Source organism: Panthera onca, chromosome B1 (genome assembly GCF_046562875.1).
Source record: "Panthera onca isolate mPanOnc1 chromosome B1, mPanOnc1 haplotype 2, whole genome shotgun sequence".
Lineage (NCBI taxonomy): Eukaryota > Metazoa > Chordata > Mammalia > Carnivora > Felidae > Panthera > Panthera onca.
Window position 1 is genome coordinate 118,923,852 of NC_138342.1, and position 13,563 is coordinate 118,937,414.

General features: G+C 41.8%; 1 protein-coding gene across 2 annotated transcripts in view; it reads right to left on the reverse strand.

The window, feature by feature from the left end:
- The window catches only part of MAML3 (mastermind like transcriptional coactivator 3), a 411,434-nt gene that overhangs the window by 289,636 nt on the left and 108,235 nt on the right, over positions 1-13,563 (reverse strand). The window lies entirely within an intron of this gene.

Sequence of the window (13,563 nt, forward strand, 5' to 3'; positions counted from 1 at the left end):
ATAAACCAATCCAAAATTTTTTATCCCAAACCCGTATTTTTAAAAGGAAACTCTACCCCAAACATGGGGCTCAAAAACACAACCCTAAGGTCAAGAATCCCATGCTCTACCGACTGAGCCAGCCAGGTGCCCCCAAACCTGTATTTTTAACTAAGGTTATTGTGGATAGTTTAAAGAGGACTCGTAGCTTCGTTTGACAAAGTAATTTGATTTTTCCCCCCTCTGAGTGACAGCTTCTCATATTCAGACTTTTCCATTCAGGAGTAGGTATAGCATTTCTATGAGTGGGAAGAAACGAATACAGGGAAGCACAGATCTTTCTTTCTCACCACATCTTTCCCTTTGCCCATCTTGGTATCTGTGTCCATATGGACCCAACTTATTTCCCCTACAGTTCTTTTCTTCTTCAGTTCTGGCAACGATCCTATCCATGGATCATTCCACCCCCCTCACTTCCATTTTTAGGAATTTTTAGGAATTGTCTTCTTCGTCTTTAACCAGCACACCAACCACACAACACTGACTTTGTGGCAGCTTCACTGGAGATAGAGGATTAAATTATTTTAAAATACGACCATTTAACTGATAAACCACCAGGCACAAGGCACTGGACAACAAGCACCGGCTTTGGCAAGGGGCCTGCCCCAAAGTGTCCCAACACATACCAAGGGAAAGACTATGTCTTCGGGGCGAAGATAAATGCCATAGGAAGACAAAATCAGCTTTTACTAACTGGTTAAACGAGAACAAGGGTCAGGCTCGAAACAGCCTCTTCTGAGGCATGCCCTCCTCTTGCCATCTACACCCTCCTATCCTTCCTTTTTCTTCTCATGCTGTTTTCTGTTTTCACCTTTTCCATTATTTTTGCTTTTATGGTTTCCCAAAAACCATAGGTTACCTTACCTCCTCTCAGCTTCTTTCCCTTCAATTCTGGGCATTTCACCTCCCCCTGCCCTTATGGTTCTCCAGCCTGGCCCCCAGGGCGCTGAGACACAAATGCATGCTTCCAGCTGCTGCCAGCTAAGTACCTCCAGAGGAGGAGGGAGTTCTCAGGTCACCCCCTGCCACTGGGCAAGCCTCATAACAGAAGAGACATTTTAAACTAAACCCTAGGGATGGTAAAAATCATCATCATTATTACCTCTCTAGGCACCGCTGCTCTAAGCAGGGATTGAGGCTCCCGCCTTCGATAATGAGAAACTCAGAAATTACACAGGTTGGTAACACAGCATCAGCATATAATACCATCAGGAAAACGGGGGTTCTAGCTACCTCGTGATAGGCAGCCCCGGCAGAGATGAAAATCCAACTAGAAAACAGCTGCAGAGTCTAGAGATACTGTACTTCTGCCCAAAACTACCCTCTCCTTTGATTCTGCCACTCGTATTCTGGCTACTCTACTATGTTAGAAAAAAAAAATTTCAAATGGGGCATTTAAAAGAAATTGGTGCACAAATAGATTAACAACAAAACTTCCCCACTATTTTTCCAATGCTTATTCATTCTATGATTTAAATATTTATTCCTCAAATATAGCCGGTGTGTGTCCATATGAAATCATTAGAACATTGGACCTTCAGCTCTCCTTTGAGGGTCAAAGCGGAGATTTTGTGTATATAATATTATTATAGAAAGAATAAATATTTAAAAATGAACTAATTTTTTTTCTTTTTTCTTTTTTTTTTTTGCTCATAGACTGCCATGGAGAACAAAAAGTTTCACCCTGGTTCAAACTCTTAGTAAGTTTGTGACTTTATGTGAGGGGACTACAAATTTATTAGGGGCTAGACAACAAACCCTACGAGCCCGTCACAGTTCTGTCACTGAAATTTTGCTGTATTAAATTTTGATTCAAATAAGTAATCCATCAGCAAAGGCTTTGCAATATTGGTTCTACAAAGATTTTCAATGAATGACATTGTTGAAGTGGAATTGAACCTAAATTTTATAATAATCCTGGAGCAGTGGCCTGGAAACTTCTATCCATAAATTTTAAACTTCCGTAGGGTTAGTCATCATGATATTTTGGAAATGACAGGATTCGTTTAGTCAGAAACTTCCTTCTACCATCTTTACTTGCCAAGATGCCATCTAAAAAACTTCTTTCACAAAGATGTTCCTTCTCTCCCATCTGAGTGTGATCTCTCCACCCTCTGAACTATGCTCAAATTCTCACACAGGGCTATTCCCAGCCTTGCTTGATTCCTCACTCCCAAGCCCTTCTGAAAGCAACCGTGCCAGCGACTGATACTAACTTTGCAGCCTCTGCCCTGGCTGACTGGCCAAGGCCTTCCATAGCAAGTATTTCAGAAGTAAAAGTTGTCCAAAGGAAACGTGGAACTTCAGATCCTAACTGTAGCTCAGCCTCAGAGTTGCTTCAGCCATTAATGTAGCAGGTCTCATTTTCCTACCCACCAAACAGTATTCCCACAGCTCTAGTTGAATCCAGATGAATATGGATCAACGGTTCCAAAATCGTAGAATTGGAAATGACTCTAGATATAATTCATCCCAACGAATGTTTTTAAAGAGGGTTAAGTGGGCTTTTATCAGAGTTGATGCTAAAATTTGGGCAGCACTGAAAGTGGCCACTCTAGCCAATTTTTGTAGCAGAATGACCAGGTCTCGGAATCTGTTGAACCTCTAGCATTGAATGAAGAGTGCTTTTAATCCAAATGAAAATCTCAAACTTGAAATGAACCTGTTTTTAAAGGGACAGAAATCATTAGTTAGTTATACACTTAAACCAGATATTTAAAATAATTTCTTGGGGCACCTGGGTGGCTCAGTCAGTTAAGCATCCAACTCTTGATTTCAGCTCAGGTCATGAACTCAGGATTATGAGATAGAGCCCATGCTGGGCTCTGTGCTGAGTGTGCAGCCTGCTTGGGATTCTCTCTCTTTCCCTCTCTCTCTGCCCCTCCCCTGCTCATGTACATTCTCTCTGTCAATAAAATAAAATAAAATAAAATAAAATAAAATAAAATAATCTCACTTTTCCACTCAGTTCTTCACCAAGCTTAAACAGGCTCAAAGTTCTCTAACTATAAAAACTATTAGTTATCTGAAAATAATTTGTTACACATTACATAAAAAGAAGAGTCCTAGATGCATGCATATATGCATTGCTGGTACAAATTAGAAACTGGCACAATCTTTTTTTTTTTTTGAAACTGGCACAATCTTAATGAAGGGCATTTGACAATATATTACAAAAGATTTTTAACACGGGAACCCTCTTCAACCTGTCAATGTCACTTCTAAAGATTTAGTCTAAGGAAAACTTACTAGAGATCTAGGAATATGATCAATTTTTGTTCTTCTTTCTTTGCACGTTTGGATACATTCCAAGATTTCTTAAAATGAATTTGTGTCATTTCTGCCATTGGAAAAAAAAAACTCTCTCATTGTAAAAATGAGGAAATGGAACTGTTTACCTTCCAAATTCCCTTGTAGCTCTCATACTGATTTTTTTTTTTTTTGTCTTGTCAAAGGTTATAGAAAGGGAGAAACTGTTTTCTGGAAAAGGCCACCAGCTTATAACAGTGAACAGATGTTTAGAGCGTTGTTTGGTGTGTGAATTTTCAAAAAAACTACAGAAGAATAAGGATCTAGCTGACCCTCTTCTACCCATATGGATTTCACCTAATCGATAGAGCTAAAAACAGTTATTGAACACATCCTATGACCAGCAGTGGACAGAGATATGTGGAAACAAACCTCAAGAGTGTTTTCGTGGCCTTCATAACTATCAACACCTTGTAGCAATGACATAAGCCCATGAAAAGGCGATGAATAAGAGGTAGTCACTAATTTCCAAATGCAAAATATAGGAATTTGAAAAAGAGAGGAGCTCATGCAGAACTAGATGATGAGGAAAGTTTTACAGAGGAGGAAAGATTCAAACCTTGAGAAAGAGATGGGGCATGAAGAAGCAGAGTACAGGAAAGGGCTTACCAGCTAGGCACAGTGGTGTAAATAAAGGTATACAGGGCCTCATGTTTATGAGGCATTTCAAATGTTTCACCTACACGATAAAGTTGAAACCCACGGCACATGGAGCCCTTCACAATCTCACCCAAACCCTTAGCTTCAGTTCTCACTGAGTTCCTTTCCATTTTCTGGTTCCTTGCCTTAGCATATGCTATTCCATCTGTTCTTCCCTTATTTTTCCGCCTGTAAACTCCTACGCATTTTAAAGACCAGCCCAAATATCACCTGCCCCATGAAGCCTTCCTCTAGCTGTCCACACGTTTGTTACACTCTCTTCTGCGCATGCTTTTATTATAGCGTCTTTCAATAAAAGACCATAATTACTCTGCTTACGAATCCGCCCCCCCCATTTGACTGTAAACTCTACAGGCACAGGGGCCATATACTTTGTTTTGTTTTCCCAAATTTCATATTATTAGTTTTGAGTAGAATGTCAAAAGTATTGCTTCCAAAAGAAGAGGTAAGTAAATGAATGGATGAATATAAGTAAAAGCGAAAATTGGAAGACGGCGTAAGGAAAGGCGTTCCTGGTTTTGAGCGGTAGATACTGAGAAACAAGGGTCAGAAGGAAAGGCTGACTGGACCAGCCTGAAAGGCACCTTTAGTCTCTTACAACATCTGATCATCTGTCACCGAGTACTCATTGGGTGTCTATTTTGTGCCAGATGCTATATGAAGCAGCACAGCACAATGGCTAAGAACACTGGGTCCGGAATCAGAGCATCTGGATTCAAACCAACTCTGATGCCTACCAGCTCTGTGATCTTGGACAAGTCACCTAACCGATCTCTCCAGATCTGAGTTTCCATGTGTGTAAAATGGATATAACAGCAGTACCCATCACATAGGGCTATCAGGAGGATTAAATAATTTATGTGCAAGAACTATGTAACTGTTCAAATGTTGGCAAGGGACTGAGCATAAAATGGAATGATGTCTGCCTTTATTAAGCAATGGCTTGAGAATGTAAATTTTTTTTCAATTCTTTTTTTTTTCTTCCATGTAATCTCTATACCCACCAAGGGCTCACACTCACCACCTGGAGATCAAGAGTCAAATGCTCCACAGACTGAGCCAGCCAGGTGCCCCTTCAATTCTTATTTAAAAATCTTGGTAAGACATATTAAAGGATTCACCTGCCTTTGAAAATACAAAGCTTAAACATAAACAACTTGTTTTTTTTCAGGACTAAGCATCTTGCACTGGGTTTCTTATCATTGTATACTGCTCTTCACAATAATAATGATTATTGAGTGGACCAATAATAATAACGACAGCAATAGATTTGTATAGCACCCGTGTGTTTACAACAGGCTTCTATACCTTTCACAAGAATCCTGTGAGGTAAGCCCACCAGCTATGGTGATAGAGGCAAGACTAGGACCCAGGATTTGTGTCCTTGGCCAGGGCTCCTGCCGTTTACCGCGTGGCTTCATGGAAGAGACTGAATATAAACTGATCTACAGTATCAACCTGGAAGCTAACTCCTTATAAATGAACATCTGATGTGTGATAGTTTAGTTGTGGTTTAACTTGGACAAAAATGGAGTCGATTACCAAAAACTTTAAACCTTTAATAGTTTGTTGAGGTTTTCCTGTTCAGTGTTCACATGTCTACACATTCAGCAGCTCAGTAACTAAACAAACTTGCGTTTTGTTTTGGAGTTGAACGGGGGCCTAATAAAGAAGGCAATACTATTATTTGACTGTGTTGAACTCCCCGCTTGTCCAATTCCAGTAAGTTCCAGTTAATAAGATATAACCAAATCAAATAATGCATTGGTGGGGCTCATCCATGGGTAGAGGCAGGCAGAGTAACGTCCACAAACCCCACCAGAAAGCAATTATACACAGGTCAAAAATATATTTAGTTGTCCAGCAATATGAATCAAAGATCATCAACAATATGAATCAAACCCTCAAAGATGTAATACTCATGTTCCAAATGAATGAAATCAATAGTCCTTGTCAGATCTGATGTTTGAACACAGGACCCAGATTTTCCCTTTTTCATCCAAGAGTATAATTACTGGAATCATCACTTAATAAAATATAGCTTGTAAGAGACAAAAACATGTCTCTACCTCTCGGGAATATATGGAAGTCTTTCTATTAAAATGCTAATAGCACGATAAAGTTTAACACCAAATTGCTCTAAGGTTGAGGGTACAGCTTTAGCGAAATTCCTTTCACAACACACTGTCTACTTTTTTGTTACAGTTTTATCCCGTGGTCTTTCCTATTAGGGAGCTCATAGTAGAACAGCATGGTTGAGAATAGATTGGGATGAACCCAAACCAGAAACAAAGCGTATCTACAAAAGGGAATGGATCGCATAGGAAAGTAAGGATCGGGACACGCTCCTTTTCTTAATGGCTTGTCACTGTGCCACAGCCTTGTTCTGTTAATAGTATTTCTGCTGTTAACTGAGCTTAATATCCTGCCAGTCAAGGCTTTCATTAAATAACAAGTGCGTGTTTTTGTAATGCATTCGAGGCCCATTCTGACAGAGTATGTGCTAATATGAGGCAAGGGGATAATCTACCAGTGGCCCACGTCACAGCCCGCACCACTGCCTTGCTAGATTCATTTGTGGCAGGTAGACACGGCAGTCGGGGAGAAAGATGTAGAGAGAGACCTCAGTCACCCAACATGCAGGAACATAAGTATTTACCTGCCACATCTTCCTTGTCAGGGAAAACTACACAGAGGATGAAAGAGCTACAATGATTTCAAACCTGCCCCTCCTGAAACAGCCATGCCACTGCTGTGCCACACAATGACCCTTTCAAGTTGAGTGCTGAGCTAGATCGGCACCTTTGCCTCGACCCCTTTGATGGCTTGGTGCAGACGGCACGGTGCGCCCGCAACTCCAAGCACAGCGCCAGCAGGATCTCCTTGAGCAGAAGGAACGGAGATGATGAGAGGGAACAGCTTCCCATTTTCCACCTCAAACACTGTCAGTGTGCTCCAGCCCTCCTTCGCCCGCTCCGAGTGAAATGTCCTTTCTTCCTATTTCTATTTCATGGTCGCACAAGAATAATTTACTGAAAAGTTGTTAGGTTACAAAAATAATCATGTTTTCTTTCATTTCTCTCCTAGAAGTTGGTGCCCTAGAGCTGCTCTCAGGAATCAGACACTCGGGTGTGTATTTTAGGAGACACCTGGAAGTGCGGAGGGAGGAATGGGGAGGTGCTGGTCAAAGGGTGCAAAGTTTCGGCATGCAAGATGGGTAAGTTCTAGAGATCACCTGCACAACACGGCGCCTGTAATTCTGTATCATACGCTTATATAAATTTGCCAAGAGGGTAGATCTTATGTTAAGTGCTCTTACCACAAGGAGAAAAAATATTTTGAAAGTATTCTTTTAAAATAAAATAAAGGGTGGAAGGAAACTTTTGGAGGTGATGGATAAGTGTACCGTCTTCACTGTGGTAACAGTCTCATGGGTGTGTTCTTACTTCTAAACTCATCAACTCGCATACATGAAATATATACAGCTTTTACTATGTCAACCATACCTCAGTAAAGTGGTTTTAAAAAAAAGGCAAAGACAACACCTAGAAGTTGGTATTGCTCAAGAGCACGACACGGTACATGCTGTGATTACAGCCATTCCCCTGGGCTCCTCAACCCCGCTTTCCACCATGAACTGACTTGCTTCGGTCACGAAAACCTGTATCATACCAATACTGTCACAAGTTCCTTCTCACACACCTTGTCATTCACAAGGATCCCAAGCATAAGACCCCAAGCTGAGATCACTGTGGCCAACAAAGGGGCAACCGAAGTAGAAGACATCATATTATTTCACTGGTATCTCTCAGTCCGATGCTGATTGTGTGACACAATTCAGTCGATTACTGGGGAAGTGAAGTACCAGGAACCCTGATTTTTCTTTCCCAGAAAATCTCAAAAATCAAGGCTGTTTACAGTGAAGCACCATCAATGACTTTGGACCATCTGCTTTGAAACAAAGAGGGACTAAGAAGTGATTAAGAAGTTCCTTGACTGAGGTTTTAATGTGAATCTTTGACACATTATCATCCTTCTGCTCTAAAACTGGAGTTTGCACTTTAAACAGAGATTTCAATAAATTAATGCATTAGCTAAAAAGAAACGAAGTCAATTGAAATGACTAAGCAAGTGACCTGAATATTATTTCCTCTAAACAGCCCAAGCAACATAAAAAGAAAATGAATACAAAAAGAATCTGAGTAATGCCCTATGTCTACAAGATTGCATCTAAGTAGAGCGTGTCTCGTTGTGACAGGACTCATGGGAGGTCTGCAGCTTTTCAGTTCTGAACAAACACAAGCACAGCTTCACCCAGCACAGAACCAACTAGTGTTAGTTATACAGCTCACCAGTTATCCAGGCTACCCATGTTTAAAACGTAACTGGGAACACATCTTCCTTCAATAAAACAAGGCCCACTGAGCTTAGGGGTGACCTAAGATACATGTATTCCGAGGCATGTCAAACTGTACTTTTCAGAAAATCATTTCGTTTAACAAACTCTCAGCAGGCACCCTGACGAGACATAATCTATGAGGGCCTTTTGTCTCGGGCTGCACCGTTCTGCTGTACGGGGCTCTCTTTGCAGTGATAATTGGTTTGGCTGTCCATTCCACCCATCAGGTGATAGAAAACTATCAATCAGGCTAAATGCAATGTGAAAGAAGTCTCTTTAGCCAATTAGTCAGTAATGAGAACATTAGCCACGATATCTTCTGCAGAGGGCACCTTAGCCATTCCACTAGAGTCTGAGAAGATGACAGTCTCTATGTGATTAATAAAGATCACAGGATGCTCCAGAAATTCTACATGGGTGAAGAGGAGAATCAGAGGGAAATTCACTTAGAAACACTCAATGTTTTTGGGGCGCCTGGGTGGCGCAGTCGGTTAAGCCTCCGACTTCAGCCAGGTCACGATCTCGCGGTCCGTGAGTTCGAGCCCCGCGTCGGGCTCTGGGCTGATGGCTCAGAGCCTGGAGCCTGTTTCTGATTCTGTGTCTCCCTCTCTCTCTGCCCCTCCCCCTTTCATGCTCTGTCTCTCTCTGTCCCAAAAATAAATAAAAAACATTGAAAAAAAAAATTTTTAAAAAAAGAAACGCTCAATGTTTTTAATGCCACCAAGTGCACTGTGCAAAAGTACTCCAAAAGCACAGAACCAAACAACGTCAGAGCTGGAAGGCATCTTGAAGATAATCTGATCCAACTCCCTCATTTTACAGAGAGGGCAGGGAACAAAATGACTTGTCCAAGGTCACAGAGCTGGCTGGAAAGGTCCACCTCCCACTGCTCCAAATAAGAATGTTAGGGCTGCTGGGGCGCCTGGGTGGCGCAGTCGGTTAAGCGTCCGACTTCAGCCAGGTCACGATCTCACGGTCCGTGAGTTCGAGCCCCGCGTCAGGCTCTGGGCTGATGGCTCAGAGCCTGGAGCCTGTTTCCGATTCTGTGTCTCCCTCTCTCTCTGTCCCTCCCCCGTTCATGCTCTGTCTCTCTCTGTCCCAAAAATAAATAAACGTTGAAAAAAAAAAAAAAAAAAAAAAAGAATGTTAGGGCTGTTGAAAACAAACGAACAAACAAACAAAAGGCAACACATCAGTATGGAGAGACTCTTACATGGCTTTTGATATTTTTATATATGTCTTTTGTTTCTACTGAAGGTAAGGATCTTGCGTTTTACTTCCTTGACTTCCTAGGGCTCAGCACAAGGACTGAATGTGGTATCTGGAGGAAGTACTTGGTATGTATTTAGGGCAATAACAGCTAAGCCAGACATCTGGATCCATAATGCCAGCTCCACCACCTACTAGATGTGTCACCTTGGGCAAGTACTGCACTCTTTGTACCTCAGTTTCTCCATCTGTAAAATGGGGATAATAATGCAGCTACCTTGCAGAGCTGTTATGAGGATAAAAGGAGTTAGTCTAGATAAAACACAAAAAAACATGGGGCGCCTGGGAGGCTCTGTTGGTTAAGTGCCGACTTCGGCTCAAGTCATGATCTCATGGTTTGTGAGTTCAAGACCCGTGTTGGGCTCTGTGCTGACAGCTCACAGCCTGAAGCCTGCTTTGGATCCTGTGCCTCCCTCTCTCTCTGCCTCTTCCCTGCTCGCGCTCTGTCTCTCTCTTTTAAAGAATAAAATAAACCTTAAAAAATTCTAAAACAAAACACAAAGAACATGCGCTGCAAGCCCAGCTGTTATTTGGGAAGATGCTCTTGGGCTGGCAATGACAAGGGCAGTGCTACTTCTGTATGTAGAGGAATAACATTAAGGTAAATTAGGGCAAAGGAAACAAAATTCCATAACCTTCATTAGGATGAGGTCTGAGAGACTGACTCAAAGAAGAGCGAATTCCAAAGGGAGAGCCAAGGTGAGGCTAGTGTGGTCGAGACAATTATTTGTGGAAGTATCACTGAAGTTCTGGGTGATGATGTCACAACATCCTACCTGCCCGGTGGGATATTCCTCAGGAGGGTCACCTGGGCATGTGCAGGGAGAAACCTGTGTTTCCACTCACTCCTGCAGCCTACCTGCCAAGGGGCCACATTCCAGGTGACTGTGCAGAGTGACTCTTACTCTGGTGCACATGAGTGGTCTGAGAGCTCAACACACTTTGGCCAGAAACATCACCGTTCTCTGAGTCCCCAGGCCCTGACCTTGGAGGTGACTTCACTTCTTCCAGAGGCTCCCCTCACCTGCTCCTCCTACTAGCCTCACGGCGCTTTAGGCACAGCCCTCACACTGCACAGGTCACATTGCGTGTCACTGCTTGTTTACTGGTAGGACGCCCCGACTCATTCCATTTCTGTATTTCTTACTCCCCAGTAGTACTTCCCGAATGCAAGGTCAGGCAGGTATTTGGCAAAAGGGCCACCTCGGTGGACCGTCCCAGGGGAACACAAAGCAAGCAACAAAAGCTACCTTGATATGAAATGCTAATGCGGTAGTACAGAATACCTCTGAGGCTTTTTTTAACCTTTTTAGGGCAAGTATTACTACACTATCATCACTATCATCATCACCTCCCAACCCCTCTCCTCCCATCAAAAAAAAAAAGAGAGCAAAGGTCAAGTCCTGTGTCCCAGCAAACAACACACATATACAAACCTCCCAGAAGCTAAAGAAGTGAATGGGAAATGGAGTGCATGAAGACATAGGTGGACAGACTAGTTAAGACTGGGATGCACTCAGAAACTGAGGGTTCTGGGTAGAAAAGGCCCAGGAAAAAGGCGGGGGAGGGGGGAAAGACGGCCTGGCTTCTGGCACTTTTCCTTTATATAGTATGCATATCTGGTCTTAGAAAAACAGGAGGATGGGAAAAGGGAGCGTGAGAGAGATTACTTGGTAAGACCTTTGAAGGTAGGAATGCTTTTTTGTTTTCATTTCTATCCCATCACAGTGTTGAGGACATCTCTAATCATTTGAATGAGTGAACTGACATTGGGTAGGAGACAAAAAGAAGCGAAGAAACAGACCTTGAGCTTCAGAGGGACACTTCAAAACCTGCCTAAACTCCTGAGAGCCAGGTACTCAACACGTGTGGTTTTCAAGCACAGCACAGAATTCACGAACGGAATTCATCTCTAGGTAGAGGGTGAGGTGCTTCCCACCTGAACATCCACGTTTAATCCTATTCTCTCTCCCCCATACGAGGTTAATATGGTTGGTATCCACCGATCTGTCCATCCCTCCTTCCTCTAGCCCTTGTGTGTCACATTATATCTAATACTATGTTCAACAGAAATTAGAAACTTTAAAGCACACCCCCTCAAAAAAAAAATCAATACACAGGGTACAGTGCTTAAACAAAAAGACATTATAATTTTGTGGAAAATGCAAATGCTAAATTACACACAGAGTAATTGCCATATTTATGTCTTTCATACTGACCTCATCTTGCCAGAATATGGGACTCAGTGTCAGGAAGGAACCCTTCATTGATTTGAATAGGATTCAAATATATATATATATATTATACATAATAATGGTCTTCTTCCACTATTACATAAACATAAAATATTACTCTCCTTCTATTCTGGAGACGTTATGACAATGTGAGCTAATATATTTAATTCAAGTCAAGTCCCTGAGAGAACAGAACTACAATTACTATTTAGCAAGTGTATGATCCATTCCACTCGTATCTGAAATGCAGTCTATGAAACCTTCATAGAAGAAGCCATGGAATCACGATGTTGTATGACACACTGTGAAGAAGTCTGAAACTTTTATATTCCTGACATTTAAAATAAGACATTATTTTCTTTGGGCAGGAGTTATGTCCAATACTATGTAAGCATTTCTATACAAATACATACTGAGGTACCCTAATTTTAGAGGGACAAATTACACTACTTTGGGAGTGAGTCTTGAAGCACCCACTATGAGTAAGACTGGTTATACACACACCACTGGATAGATGCCCCTTTGCTGGCTCAGATCCATGGAGGAGGGAAGAGGCAGATTGATGACAAAAGGACCCAAAAAGAAAGAGAATAAAAGAGATGGAAGAGAAGAGTGAAGATGACAAAGCAAGAGGATGAACTATGCAGAACTCAGGAAATGGAATTAAACCCACTGCCCCTTCACTAATCAGAGGCGTGATCTCACCTCTAGCACTATTTAAGATGGAGAAAGTATCTTTTCAAAAAAACCTATTTTTAAAAAATCTGTCTAAAAAAAAGATTCAGGGACACCTGGGTGGCTCATTCGGTGAAGCATCCGACTCTTGGTTTCGACTCAAGTCATGAACTCATGGTTCACGGGTTCGAGCCCTGCATCGGGCGCTGCGTGATGGTGCAGAGTCTGCTTGGGGTCCTTTCTCTTCCCTCTCTCTTCCCCTCCCCCTCTCAGGCTGTCTCTGTCTCTCTCAAAATAAATAAGTACAATAGATACAATAAATAAATAAATAAATAAATAAATAAATAAATAAATAATAAAGATTCAGACACTGATAAATACAAAGAAAAACTATTCTTCTAGGATTTAATAGCAACATTGCAATTCCATCATCCAGAGAGCTTGACTACTTCACTAGAGATCTCTAACTAGAGGGGATCTAAGTGAGGCTGCATGGGTAGCCATCCCTCTTTCATGAGATAAATGAATAAAAAGCAGCTAACCTTTACTAAGGTCTTACTACATGTAGGGTGATGTTCGGGGCACATATTAACTCATTTAATCCTCACAAAGCTCCTGGGAAAGAGGAAATACTATTATCCACACTCTACTAATAAGAAGTAAGCAGTGTGCCCAAATCAGCCAGGAAATGGCAGAGCTGGGATTCCAACTGGCTGTCTGACTCCAGACCCTGCACTATTAGCCATTTCATTATTGAGTGAATTAATAAATGAATGAATGCAAAAGCTCTGCTGGCTGTTTCTAACTTGTTTGTGGTTATAAAGGTTGCTGGCAGAGCTTGTGAGTATCACAAATTACCTTATAAACCAACCATGGCTCACCAAACCATGCCTCCCCTCACTTCACCCGGACCCTGATCCAGGGCCTCCCTTTTATTTATTTTTATTTATTTTTTAATGTTTATTTATTTTTGAGAGA